The following is a 12,891-nucleotide window of genomic DNA, read 5'->3' as shown; positions in this document are numbered from 1 at the left end:
TCTGGAGTTAGGGGAACAACAAAGCCTATTAATCCAGTTAGGAAGTACAACAAAGGCATTTCCAAGAGAGGGTTTGTGCACCAAAGATATACTTCCCTGCAAAGTCTGATCACTCCTTGGGGTAGATTTATCATCAGGGTTAACAGGGATGCAAAGCCAAGTCGTCCAATTGAGGTTGGGTTGTAAGGGGCCTGCAGAGGTGAGATTTGGGCAATGAAAATAATTTTCCATTGACCCCTTGTTCACTTGGGCAGAGCTGGAGATCCTTCAGTTATGCCCAATCCACCCCAAGGGTTAGAGTTGAGGCAACAGAGAGACAAAGCATAGGGGTCCAGTTGAGGGCAGTAGTCCAAAGTCTGCTAAGGGAGACTTAAGGCTGCAAGAGGAATTCCCTCACAAGGAGCTTTCCATCCAGGTCACAGCTGTCCTTTGTTGTCTCATTTTCCTAGGACTTTTTCTTGTAGCATACCATGTTTATTTCCATTAAAACACTTGCTGAGAACTATGAAGAGCAGACGTGTCACAATGTCTTGTTATGTGCAAAGCAAAAACAAAAAATGCAAAAAATCCTATAGAAAATAATCTCCAGCTGGAAAATAAAAGTTGAAATGAAATTTCCTGTAATGTTATGGAATACAAACTGTGTATTAAAGGGGCCTTTTGAATTTGAAATGAAGTATGCAAGAGGTAATGGGACATAAGACTCATAATACGGGAGTTAGTGTGTGGGGCTGAGTGAAAGACCTGGTAACACAGGAATGGAAGGAGCATGAAATTCCAATTGCAGTCTTGAGCACAGTAAATAATTTAAAGGTCAGCAGTGACTTTATGGGAGTCACTTATGAATATACATCCTGGTGGTAATTCAGAAAAATCTCCAGAATATGAAACTGAAGGAAGCAAGCATAGTCTAAAAGCACCTATCCTAGCTCAGAGTGAACTGTAGACATAAAATCAGAACTGGTAATTTTTTACTGCTACTGTAGAAACCCTGCATCTAAGAACTGAAAAGAAACCTGCCCAGAATTCAGAATCTCCCAGATTTTTAGATCCTAAAGTTTCAAATTCTCTGAAATCCAGATTTTGTGTTCTGGACCCAGTTAGGTTGGTTGGTTTTGTCTTCAGATTCATAATGAATACACCAAAAAATAACCTTCTTCCTCTAATATATTTTTGTGGGGACAATAAGCCTGAAATATATGTCTTGATATCAGTTAGTTGTTCCTTTACACTGATAAAATTAGCTAACACCTCACAGGGGCTTCATAAGCATGCCAATGCTTTCATAATGTAGCTGAGGCAGGAACCATGTGCATCACACTGCTGTAACAGTGCTATTCACATACTGTTAATGTACCCCAAACTGAATTGCTCTCTATTGTTGTACTTTAGCAATGAAGAGATCATGGTGTTTTTCTATAATTTCTATTTCCTATTAGGATCTCTATTGTTTGCAGCTGCTGCAAACTGCAGCCCTCCTTCTGTCCCTAAGTATCATTTGCCTTCTCTGCATTACATATTAAGAGGGGACAGAAATTCAAAGGGGGGATGATCACCAGCTCACATGGCAGCCCATGTGTACAAAGGAGATGTCAACCTGGATACAGAGCAGCATCCTAACCAGCTTCCTCAGCAACAAGTGGACATAAACAGACGTGGATCATGTGATGAAGCTGATTAGGGTGTCACACAGAAAGCAAACAAGGAAAGTTTTTGGGGAGTGGGGAATGATATTTAGTGGTCTGGTAGGGTGACCAGAAAGAACTAGATTTTATTCAATAGTATTTAAAAAAGGAAAATGTCTGTGTATGTGTATGTGTATGTGTATGTGTATGTGTATGTGTATGTGTATGTGTATGTGTATGTGTATTGACCTGAATGTTCCAGAGAATAAATCAGGAGCAGAGGGACAAGGGCAGAGAAAGGCTCTGGGACTCCTTTGAGAAATGGTGAAGCTGCGGCAGGGACACTGGCACAGGAATATCCAAGGATTGATTAGAAATTAATTGTTTTGCTAAACAGTGTCCTGATCTTTGAGTGGTGAACTCCTTTAGCTTTGCACTTCTCAAATCTGTCCTGTGTCTTTCCAAAGCTATCTACAAGGCTATACAAATTTCATGTCCGCTCACAAATTTTTTTAACTGGACTACAGCAGATAGACCAAGATCATAAAAATATTTTTTTTCTTGCTTGGTTCTTAGCAAATACAGTAATGTGTTTCCTTCACAGAGGCAGATACATCATCTGATCACCACTCTCATTCACCCTGGATGCTGTGTTACATGTAAATGTCCAGCCCTGGGTTGTGGCAAACCAAAGACTGCAGTTTTCCATTTCAGCCAGCCTGCAGATCTGGTTTGTTGTCCTTACGCAGCTGATCTCAAGCATGAAGAGCTGCTCTCCAGGTCTCATCTGTACCTAGATGAAAAGAAGCCTGTCCCTCCAGCACTTATTTACCATTTGTCTTTCATCAATCCGAAACAAACCTCTAGTGTAATAAATAATTTCAAATCTCATCTTTGTCTCAGAGGGGAAAAAAAAAAAAGAACAATACTCAGAAATGCTCCTTAGACAGGGCTCACTAATTTTCCTATTCAGTGAAGAACTTCTTATGAGGGCCAAATGGATTAAATGCTCTTTGGTCTTTTTCTCTTGTTGGTCTAAGTGACATAGCATCTTCCTTTATATGCAGCAATGGATTTACGCATATCTAGGTTTAACGGGAATGGGTTAGCTTTAATTCCAGAAGTAAACAATAGACTTGTTTATCAGCACTAAAGACTGAAAGCCATTCACTGTTCTTCATGGTATTTATCCTTTACCACGTCAAGCACTAACAATTTTGAATAGGACAAACAATTTTCCGTTGCACAGTAGGCATTCTAAGCTCCTCTATCTGGTCTCCACTGCAATTAACATTGAAGTAATGGTGTGTAGCATGTTTGTCACAGAGGGAAGACGTGCGGTAGATTTTCAGGAAGATGTTTCAGGTGTGGAGATGAATTATTTATGTATCTTAACTGTAGATCTGTCCAATAATTTGGTCATTAAATGCCACCTCACCCTCTCCTTCTGTCCTATGCCAAAATGGTAAACCTCCTGATAGTAAATTGCTATTTTTAAATTCGAGAACATTAGTTTATTTGTACTTTCACCTCTTTTACTATAATGTGTTAAAACCCCTGAAACTGTCTTCACAGTTTGATCAAAGTCTGTATTTAACACACAATCTGTCTCTCTGTCTCATTAATGACAGATATTGAACTTTAGCATCAAGAGGTATACATGTACATGCATCCTACCCAAAAATACTTGAAATCATCTTCAATCTTGGAGCCTATTTTCCCACATGAAATACTGTGGTAATAAGTCACAGCATATGCCCTTTGTGTTCCTGTAGTATACTTCCAATATATTTGGATGCTGAGTACCGAGGAAGATGTACTCACAACTGATAAGCCAGCATGAACAAGCTAAGAAAATTCAACTATTTCTGAATATGGTGATTAATTCTCAATCAGTTCTAACGCTATAACATTACATCTGAGGTCATAAAATTGTCACAAATTTCTGCAATTAAGAATTTCCATTTTCTAGACTAAAATTCCATTTCTTAAATTTCTTACAAATCTATGCAATATACAGCTTCTCTTAACCATATCTTGTCAATCAGTGTCCACACCCAGTGAATCTGGTTAAAACTCTTATATTTCTGATAGTGCTTTATTTTCCATCTTACTTGCAATACAACAACAGAAACTTTTTAAGTTAGAAATTTTGTTTCATGTACAGGCAACTAGATTTTTCACAGTTACTTTACTAATGGTAGCAGAGGCATTACTTTTCTTATTAAAAAAGTATTTTAAAAAGTATCACTATAAATTGAAATTTAGATGAGTAAAAGATAAATTAAATATTGTATCTATGGGGATATTATGACCTGGAGTATCTGGCAATGTCTCTAACCACACACACACACACACACACACACACACACACTCAGACACACACAAATGACTTTATGGGACTGGAATGATAAATTATGAAATCCTAAGTGTAATTTCTTTGCCTTGTCATTTGGTTTTGTGGTAGTGCGGACTACTGCTTTAACTCCACACTCCTATGCTTGTTAGGTATCTGGCATGCAGAGCTGTTCATGTGCTTTCTCGTCTATGTGCTTTTGTTATTATGACATATTTAACACGTGTGGTGATGGAAAAGTGAGTGTCATGTTTTTACATATGCATTCAAACTACATGGCTCCCTGTATGCGTATGTGAATGTATGTATGGCTGTGTGTGATAGCTGAGAGTAAAGATCACACATGCAACCATGTAATTCAACATGAATTCATTATGAATGAATATCTACTTACAGCTTTATTGTTTTTCAATAAAGACATTTGGGCATGTTGCGTTTAGAATAGGCTTGCGTAGCATTAATTTTCTGCAGCTAATTCCATTCATTGTCTCATTCAAATGTAGCCCATTTGATGTGCATTTGAAGCTGAAGGCTTCTCTTACATAATAATGTACAGCACAGCCCAACAGCCTGCCCTCATGATGCCAGTATTATCTGAACTTTACATGGCTACCTGTCTTAAATTTTACCAGCTCTTTCTGTGACTGAAATGTATTTAATGGTATATTCCTTGTCTACTGTTTTTTTCCCACAGAAATTGAGGATGTGTTCCATAGTACAGTTTTAAATGCAATATGCCAGGCAACTGTTGTTTCCTATTAATCATCTTAGCCGAAATAATAGAAGCACTTTAAATTTTGAAACCCAACTGTTCTTTTGAAAGCTAAATATCTTCTGTGCCTGTCTGTTCCTTTTAGTGAAGAAAAAAAAAAAAAGGAAAGTATTGTGATGATTAGATACTTTGGGGCATCTTACTGAAATGCTATTGTTTTGCAGAACATAATGAGACATATTATTTTCCAGGAATTGCAATGAAATTAAAAGGAAACATAAGTCACCTAGGTGTGCTACAAAGCTGAAAATGGGGCATAATGCTTGATGGCAGCTGAGGCAGAACTGCTTATTTACAGTAAAATATTTTAAAATTCCTTTTATTTTTAGCTGTGCTCTTCTTGTTTATTTAAGAAAGGAGGAAAAGTGGAATTTTGGTTTTCCAAAATTTTAGGTTCTTATTATGACTCATCATGTTAATGACTGGGGAATTAGACACACTTTGGGGCAAAGCCACTTGATTTCAAAGAATTTAAGTCTGTGGATTCACTATTGTTGTGAGATCTTTCAGAAATATGGAAGGCTAAGAGAGGAATCTCATTGATTCAAAGAATACATACCTTCTTGCTTTGGAGATGGAAATGGAAAGCTACTAAATGAGGAAAATAACTAAAATTAACTGCATACCAATATTTTGTCCAAGATTAGTGTTTCTGGAGGAAAAATGTACAGAGCTTTTTGGAGTCTCTGAATTTCGATGGCAGCTCTTTTATGGCCCAGCAGCTGGTTGCCATTTTTAGAGATGTCATGGATGTTAGAGATTCAGTTTAATCCCAGTTTGAAGTTTCTTCCCAATCAAAGGCTGAATAGGTATTGTGCTTCCTACCTTACTAAATGCTTGCTGAGATTGTCCTCTGTCACTTGCTGCTTATTATCACTGTATCCCCAAAGAACCATCCTCTCTGATGCAATGCTTTTAGAAGCGTTATTTCATCATTGAAAAGATGGATTCCAAATGAAAACGTGCTCTCTACAGAAATAACATTTCATCTCAGGAAGATAAAAGGAGATGCCTGTAGCTAGGTCTGGATTGTGCTAGTTTTCTTGCACTTCCCTATTGATTTTTGAGCTTCAGGCCTTCCCTTGGCTTAAAATGGGGGATAACGTGAATTCATAGATGCTGCAACCATAGAAAGAACTGAGACAGTCTGAGATGGATATAAAGGCCGATTCATGGGGTACAAGATGATGTCTAGGGAGGATCAGGGGCCAGGGAGAAAGGAGAAAGCAGGATGAAGAGCAAAATGGAAGGAATGTGAGGTCAAGCCTTAAAGGACTTCCTCAATTTGTAGTCATACATGGTAAACCTGTGTCCTGTCCCACTGAAACAATGCCATGAACAATCTTCATGTCAATTTACAGTAACAACAAAGGTTGGACTCTTCACTCCCAACAAAACTGGTTTGGCTTCTGTAGAGTCTAAGAAAAAGATATCCTCCTGCAGTCAGACATATCAGGCACACACTGTTCATAGCGTTAAAGGGTGTTTTGACCTTGTAGTAGCTCTGAGTCAACATTCAGAGCAGGGGAATTTCTGTGAAGGAAAGATGGACATAAAAACTCACAAGCTCATTAACTGGAACAGAGTTACAAATACTCAGCTGTTCTGCACCCCTTCATTCACCTCTGCCCTGAGCTGTGAATACCCTAAACTTCAGTGAGGTCACCTCCCATGTGAGTGCAGTTGTACCCAGCCTTTGCTGCCAAATGGAACCAGGCAGTCATCCTACTTTTTTATACTGTGGTCCTTTTAGTCCCTGGGGGGAAAAAAAAAAAATCTGCTGCTGAGAAGTGATTTCTCTGCAATACTATAAATAACAAAGAGCACTTAAGAGCTATGGGCAATAATTTGCTTTCCTTGAGACACAGCAGCTCCCCTAGCCTTCCTCTCTCCCACCATCTTCCAACTGATGTTCACATCTGGCACAGTTAGGGTGACTTAGTTGTGTCTCTGGTGGGTTTATGAGGTTTAGATTGTGTCAAAAACTTGCTGAAATGTGTTTTTTACTGAAAAAAACAATGTTGACAGTAAAGAAGACAATGCTTTCTGCTGGCTAGGTCTCCTGAGCTGCCTGGCTTCTACTTCTCAAGGCTCCCTGATATGCCCAACTTCTGAGGCTGGCACTTTCCTGATTCTGAATTTATGGCTCCTCAGCTACTAAACCTCTGTTGGTTTCACAGCAGCTGGCAGTCTGGATGATTGAGACTTTTCCCCAAACCATTTTTTGAAAATTCCTTTTGTTAAAAATTTGGCATTTTTTAATGACAAAAATGTTTTCCATTACACCATCCACATGCAAGATTCTTCTTTCAGAATGGGACATTTCTGTGTGAGGTAAGAATTCACTTCCATTGTGGTGCACGAGACAATGGGGACATGTGTGCTGGGTCTCTCAGATTTCCTAGCTGGTATGTTGTGACTGAGATACGCAAAGCAATCACACGGAGTCAAGAGATTTTCACACGGCAGAGGGTTCCTCCGAGCCAGCTCAAGGCTGAGCCAAGGCGGAGAGCTCCCCTGCCTGTTTATTTCTTACTTTTTATACATTTGTGGATCTGGCTGTGGATTGGCTTCTGGAGTTTTCAACTCCTAGCCGAATGGCCAGACCAACTGTCAGTTACAATTGTTTTCAGGTTAGAAATATGCAAACAAAGGACAGAGAATGAAAAACAAAGGATTTGTTTATGTTACATGTGAGAAAAAGTGAAAACTGCTCCTAATATTGTACAATAGCTAAAAAGTCTGACTCCATTTTATGAACAATCAAAAGGCTTTAAAAAAATCAGAAAAACCAGCGTGACAGTATGTGAAAGTGGGGAGCTGAAGCAAGGATGCTCAGTATCTGAGTTTTGACAGGTCTACTGTTACAGTCAAATACAGCTTTTACAGAGAAATAAATGATAGACCTTTATTCAACATATGTGTGTCCTATCAGTTTTCTCACTGCAGGTTAGAACAAAGGAGCCATAACACAGGCATCAAGTAGTCCATTGTAACAGGGCCTGTGTCAGCTCCAAGAATATATTCTGGGAAAAACAGGAAGCAGTGTAAAGGCTTGAGGTCTGTTAGTCTGATGCTGAAAAGATGGTGTTTCTGGATGTCTCATTTTGCTTCCTAGGAATTGTTACTCAAATGGCACAAATTAGAGACATCTCAGAGATACTTCAATCACTATCCATTCCTAGATCCCCTGAACTAGAAACTGCAAGATTTTTTCCCCATTTGATGATCTCAATCAGCATTAAAAATATATAAGACAGACTTCATGAACTGAGAAATAAAACCAAGTGTAAATTAAAGAATGGGATAATTTAAAGCAAGACATCTATCTTAAAAAGACACACAGTTGTTAAAAAATGTTATCACTTTTGACAATCTTCATTATAAAGCAGTTCTAGCCTGGGTTGGGTCCTGATTGGATTTCATGCTATAAAATGTGAGATGAAGTGAGTCCTTGCACAAAGAATTTGGAATAGAAGTTTAAAATACTTCTTCCATAAAGAAACACAGGAGGATTAATGGGGTATTGTACTGATTTTGATCACTAACGCACAGAGATCTTATCTCACACACCTACTAAACAGCTCAGAAAAGAAAGGAAAGATTTGAAGGTCTGACTTGGAAGGGTAGCAGAGGAAAGACACATTTACTAACTGAGGAGGACAGCATTTGCATCACAACTTTTATTCAATATTTTACTTTTTCTTATTTTTCCATGTGTATCCATAAGCCTTATACTGTGGTGATCACTCAAACCCTGCTCTTAATTCTAAAAACCGTTCCTGACATAGTTTTGGCTCATGCTAATTCCTCTGGCAGTTCCTGAGCACGGGCGTCAAGCTAGGCCAGGAACTAGTCCCAGCAGAAACCGTGGGGAAGTCCATGCTCTTTTGGAAGCTAAGAATGGACAGATGCACTCCATGCAGCTGGTCAGTGAGTGGTCCTGCTAGCACTAAATAGCTGTAGCCTGTATTCACCACACAGCTCACACTGGCTCCAGTTACACTTGGAAATGGACCAATGCTCTCTGTATTAGATTGCAGGGTGTCGAGCAAAAGACTCCTGTTACAGCTCACTGCCTGTGAAATGTTGGTTTGAGAGACAGATCTTGTATCACATTGATAGTCTACAGGTGAAAAAGGGACAGAATTCAATTCTCCTGCATCTTCATTGTAAGTTCTCACTTTATATTTCCCTTATTATTGGTTGGCGAGCAGATGCAAAAATTATCTCAGCTGGAAGAGAAGATGTAGGTGTTTTTCTGTTCTCCCTGGATAATTTAATTGATGATTCTCACATATAAAACATGTGAATGTGCAGGGGAGCAGACATCTTCTCATCTTACCTTTTTCTAATTGTCACCAGTTGTTTTTTCATTTACTTCAGTGCCTTAATCCATTTATTCTATAGTCACACTCTACAGGCACTGAAGTAAGTGAAAAAACAAAATCAGTCACTACTTGCTTGTTCTTTTGCCTGTACAATTCTTCATCAGAGACATCAGAAAATGAATTACAGAGCAGCTCTCTTTTGAACTGAAGTGAGTTGCTCAGGGGTTAGAATATTTCCTGCAAAATAAGATTTGTGAATTTAAAGTGCCTTTGAAGTGCTACAACCACTTCATAGGTGTTGCTTTTTCCAAAAGCATGGGCATTCCCATAATCTCCAGATACTAATAATGAGAAGAGTTTTTCTGCTGGCGCATAAACCATACACCAGGATAGTGAAGCTGAGTTTGTGTGTGATACAAAGTTTAGGCTTTTTAGGCACATAGTATTTTATATCATAGAACCAGAGAAAAATTTAGGTCAGAAGGTAATCCTCTAGTCCATCTCCCCACTCAGGGCAGGGCCAACTTCCTAAGTTAGGTCAGCTTGCTCAGGGCCTTGTACAGGTGAGTACTTTGGATCTCAAAGAAAGGAGAACCTATTATTCTCAGGGCCCCTCATCCAGTGCTCCACTACCATTATTGAAATGTCCTTTTCTGTGTGATCATTCTCTGTTTTTTGTCCTTATATTGTGCACCTCTGAGAATTGCCCTCTATTATCCTTTTTAGGCAGTGGAGGACAGTCCTCTTTATGCTTTTTTTTCTGTAGCTAAATAATTCCAGTTCCTTTAGCTTCTCTCTTCTATGTTTTACAGCCATTATTCTCCCTGACTCTCCAGAGAACTCTCTATGGTTTGCCTTGTATGAAAGGATCCCAAACTATACAGAATATTCCAGATATGAGCTGATGTGTGGTAAGTGAAAGGAAATAAACAATAAACACTGCCTTTGACTTCCTGCTTGTCTTCCTGCTGCAATAATAATCTACTCATTAATGTTCAGCTTGTCCACTGTGATCCTCCACAATATTTTCTGCAGAGCTGCTATCTAACCAGACAGGTCCCAGACTCTGTAGCTGCATGAGGTTATTCCATTTTAGGTGGATTTTGCCTTTATTCAGCATATGGTTCACAGGCCTGGTTTGTTTCTCCAGACTTTGGTTTCAGACCCTGCCTTCCACCATGTCAGGAGCTTCCTCCAGTTTGGTGTCATCCATGAGGATGTTAAGGGTGCCTTTCTTCACATCACTCAGGTTGCTGTTAAATATACTGCCTCAGAACTGAATCACAGAACACACTCATAATTGCCCCCCGTACTTTGCACCATTGAGTACAACCCTTCAAGCGCTACAGTCCAGCAGTTCTTCCCACCAACCTCATGACCATCCATCTCCTCAAATGTCCTCAGCTGAGGACACTCTGAAAGAATATTTCCAAAGCCTTATGGAAATCAAGGCAAATTTACTGTTCTCCCCTTATCAAGACTTTCATCACAGGTGACAGTCAGGCTGAACAGACATAATTTTCCTTTGCTAATTCTGTGCAGATTTTTTCAAATAATTTAATACCCTTCATGCACCAGGGAAAGGCTTCTACATTCTGTTACTTATCATGTCCTAGACTCCATCCACCTTCTAAAAAAAAAAAAAAATTATATATATATATATATATTTTTTTTATATATATATATATATATATATATCTCCTTGGAAGCAACAGTAATTTCTTTCCAGCATCTGAGGCAGTGATTTTATTGTTTTAAAATGTTAACATAATTAAATTTCCATATGTGCAGTGAGGAGAATATCAATGTTGGGTATTTATTTTCAGTCTTGATGGTTGTGTGTTATGTACAGTATTAAAAGGGTTAACAAGCAGGCTTTGTGCTGTTTCTCATTAGGACAAGTTCAGTATTCAGCTTTCAGGCTTAAAGGCTATCTCATATCATATGTATACTGCCACATATGTAATTTGTTCGGTAGGACTCGTTACATTGTGGAGATGACATAGAAATTCCTAACAATTTTTCCTGCCCAGAATAGCTTTCCAGAAGACAGAATATAATGCTGCCCATGCACGTTAAATCTTTGGATGAGCTAATATGAAATATTTTTGCTGTTCTAATTTCCTCTTATGTGTGTTTTTCCTGGCTCAGACTCAGTGACCTAATTCTTTTTTCATTCTTTTCAAAGTTTTTGATTTTTTCCAAGCTAGTCACATTGGACTGCTCTCCATTGTGGAAATTGTGCTTTTATTTCTGTTTTGTATCAGCAATTTTTTATTGCATCGTTGCACTGACTGACCTGTTGCTCCTCTATCTCCAGATCTGAGGATGGATACTAATAATTGTATCATGGCATTTCCCAAAAATGACCAAGACATCCTAGTGGATATAGTTCTTTTCCACTAGGGAATTATTGCAAGCCCAGGAAGATCTTGTAGAGTTTACATTGAAAAGATCCCATTTAAAAAGTAGCACCTAAAAGAAAGTGGTTTGCTTTCTAATGTCTTGACTGGAAAGATGAACCAGTCAGTTTCTTTATCTTGCTTTTGAAAGCTACATGAAGATTTGTTCAAAACCCTTTTTCACAAGTTATGTATGGTGCTACATTAAACTAAGCAAAATATGCAAACTAAAGGCTCCTTAGTTTTCATAACAGTGAAATCCTCGAGCTTGTATATGCATGTCTCCCAGCTAGACTGAGGCATGCTTAGGCCAGTTCAAAGGCATGTAGAGAGCAGACCCAGCAGTTTCTCTGTCTTTGGTTCTGATTCAAATGCACTTTTTTCATTCCTGTGTATAAAGGAGGTTGACAAAAGGACACTCTTGGGTTTTTTTTTTGTTTCACTCAGTAGCACTTCTAGACATCTATTTATTTTTTTGTGTTGTGTTTCTCAGTAGTTACTATGTTGTGGTTCTTTAGGGCTACCTTAATAAATATCTGCTTTCAGACTCAGACTTTTTATTGTAAGCAGATTTTGTGCATTTGCAAAATAAACTCCATGACACCACTCATAAGCTTAGTGAATTAAACATGGCATAGATTGTTTTAAAAAATCTTCCTGTCTTGACATGAAATGGTATGAGCACTGTAATCACTGTTTATGTGGCGAGAGAGAGGATCATTCCAGTCAAGAAGTAAAACCACACAAAATTATGAACATGGTTTTGTAGCTTTAGCCTAGGAATTAAATGCATCTTTTCCATTGAAGTGATATAGAAATGATTTTCTGTAACTTTAGTTGCAAGTTATACATATGAGAAACTGTTTGCTTGATCTATGTCTTTGTGCAGGCAATACAATTTCTTGAGCTGAAGAAGGCTGTATACTTGGACCCCTTCTCCAGTAAAAGGCCAGATTTTCCACATTCCTGCAGACATAAAGGAGCAAATAAACTGCCTGTCACAAGTGCTTTACTACCTTTAATTCTCAAACCTTCCTGTCAATCTAACTGATATTGCATGTCTCGGCTTCTTCAGTCAGTCTTTCTTGCAGTCCTTGTCAGCCCAGTCTTAGAGTTTCCTTATGCGCTGGTGTGTATTTGTACATATTTTAATTTAAGAGGAGCAGAGACCCCCTGGTTTGTCATCAAGACAGCACTGAGGGACTCCTGCACCACTGTAATTTTGGGAACTTTTTAAAAAGAGGGTGGCAGAGAAGTTCCTGTTTCCTAGGTATTTTCTTCCAAATGCTGTACTATTCCTTCTACTGCTGGTGTTACAAAATACTGTAGAAAATGTATTTTTCATTAAAGGTAAAAGCCAGGGACACGTACAACTTTCTGATTTGCTTTGCTTCTGAATGATGAA

The sequence above is a fragment of the Hirundo rustica genome, chromosome 4 (assembly GCF_015227805.2).
Source record: "Hirundo rustica isolate bHirRus1 chromosome 4, bHirRus1.pri.v3, whole genome shotgun sequence".
NCBI classification, from domain to species: domain Eukaryota; kingdom Metazoa; phylum Chordata; class Aves; order Passeriformes; family Hirundinidae; genus Hirundo; species Hirundo rustica.
The sequence above is the reverse complement of the archived record's forward strand: the minus strand, read 5'-3'. Positions refer to the sequence as shown.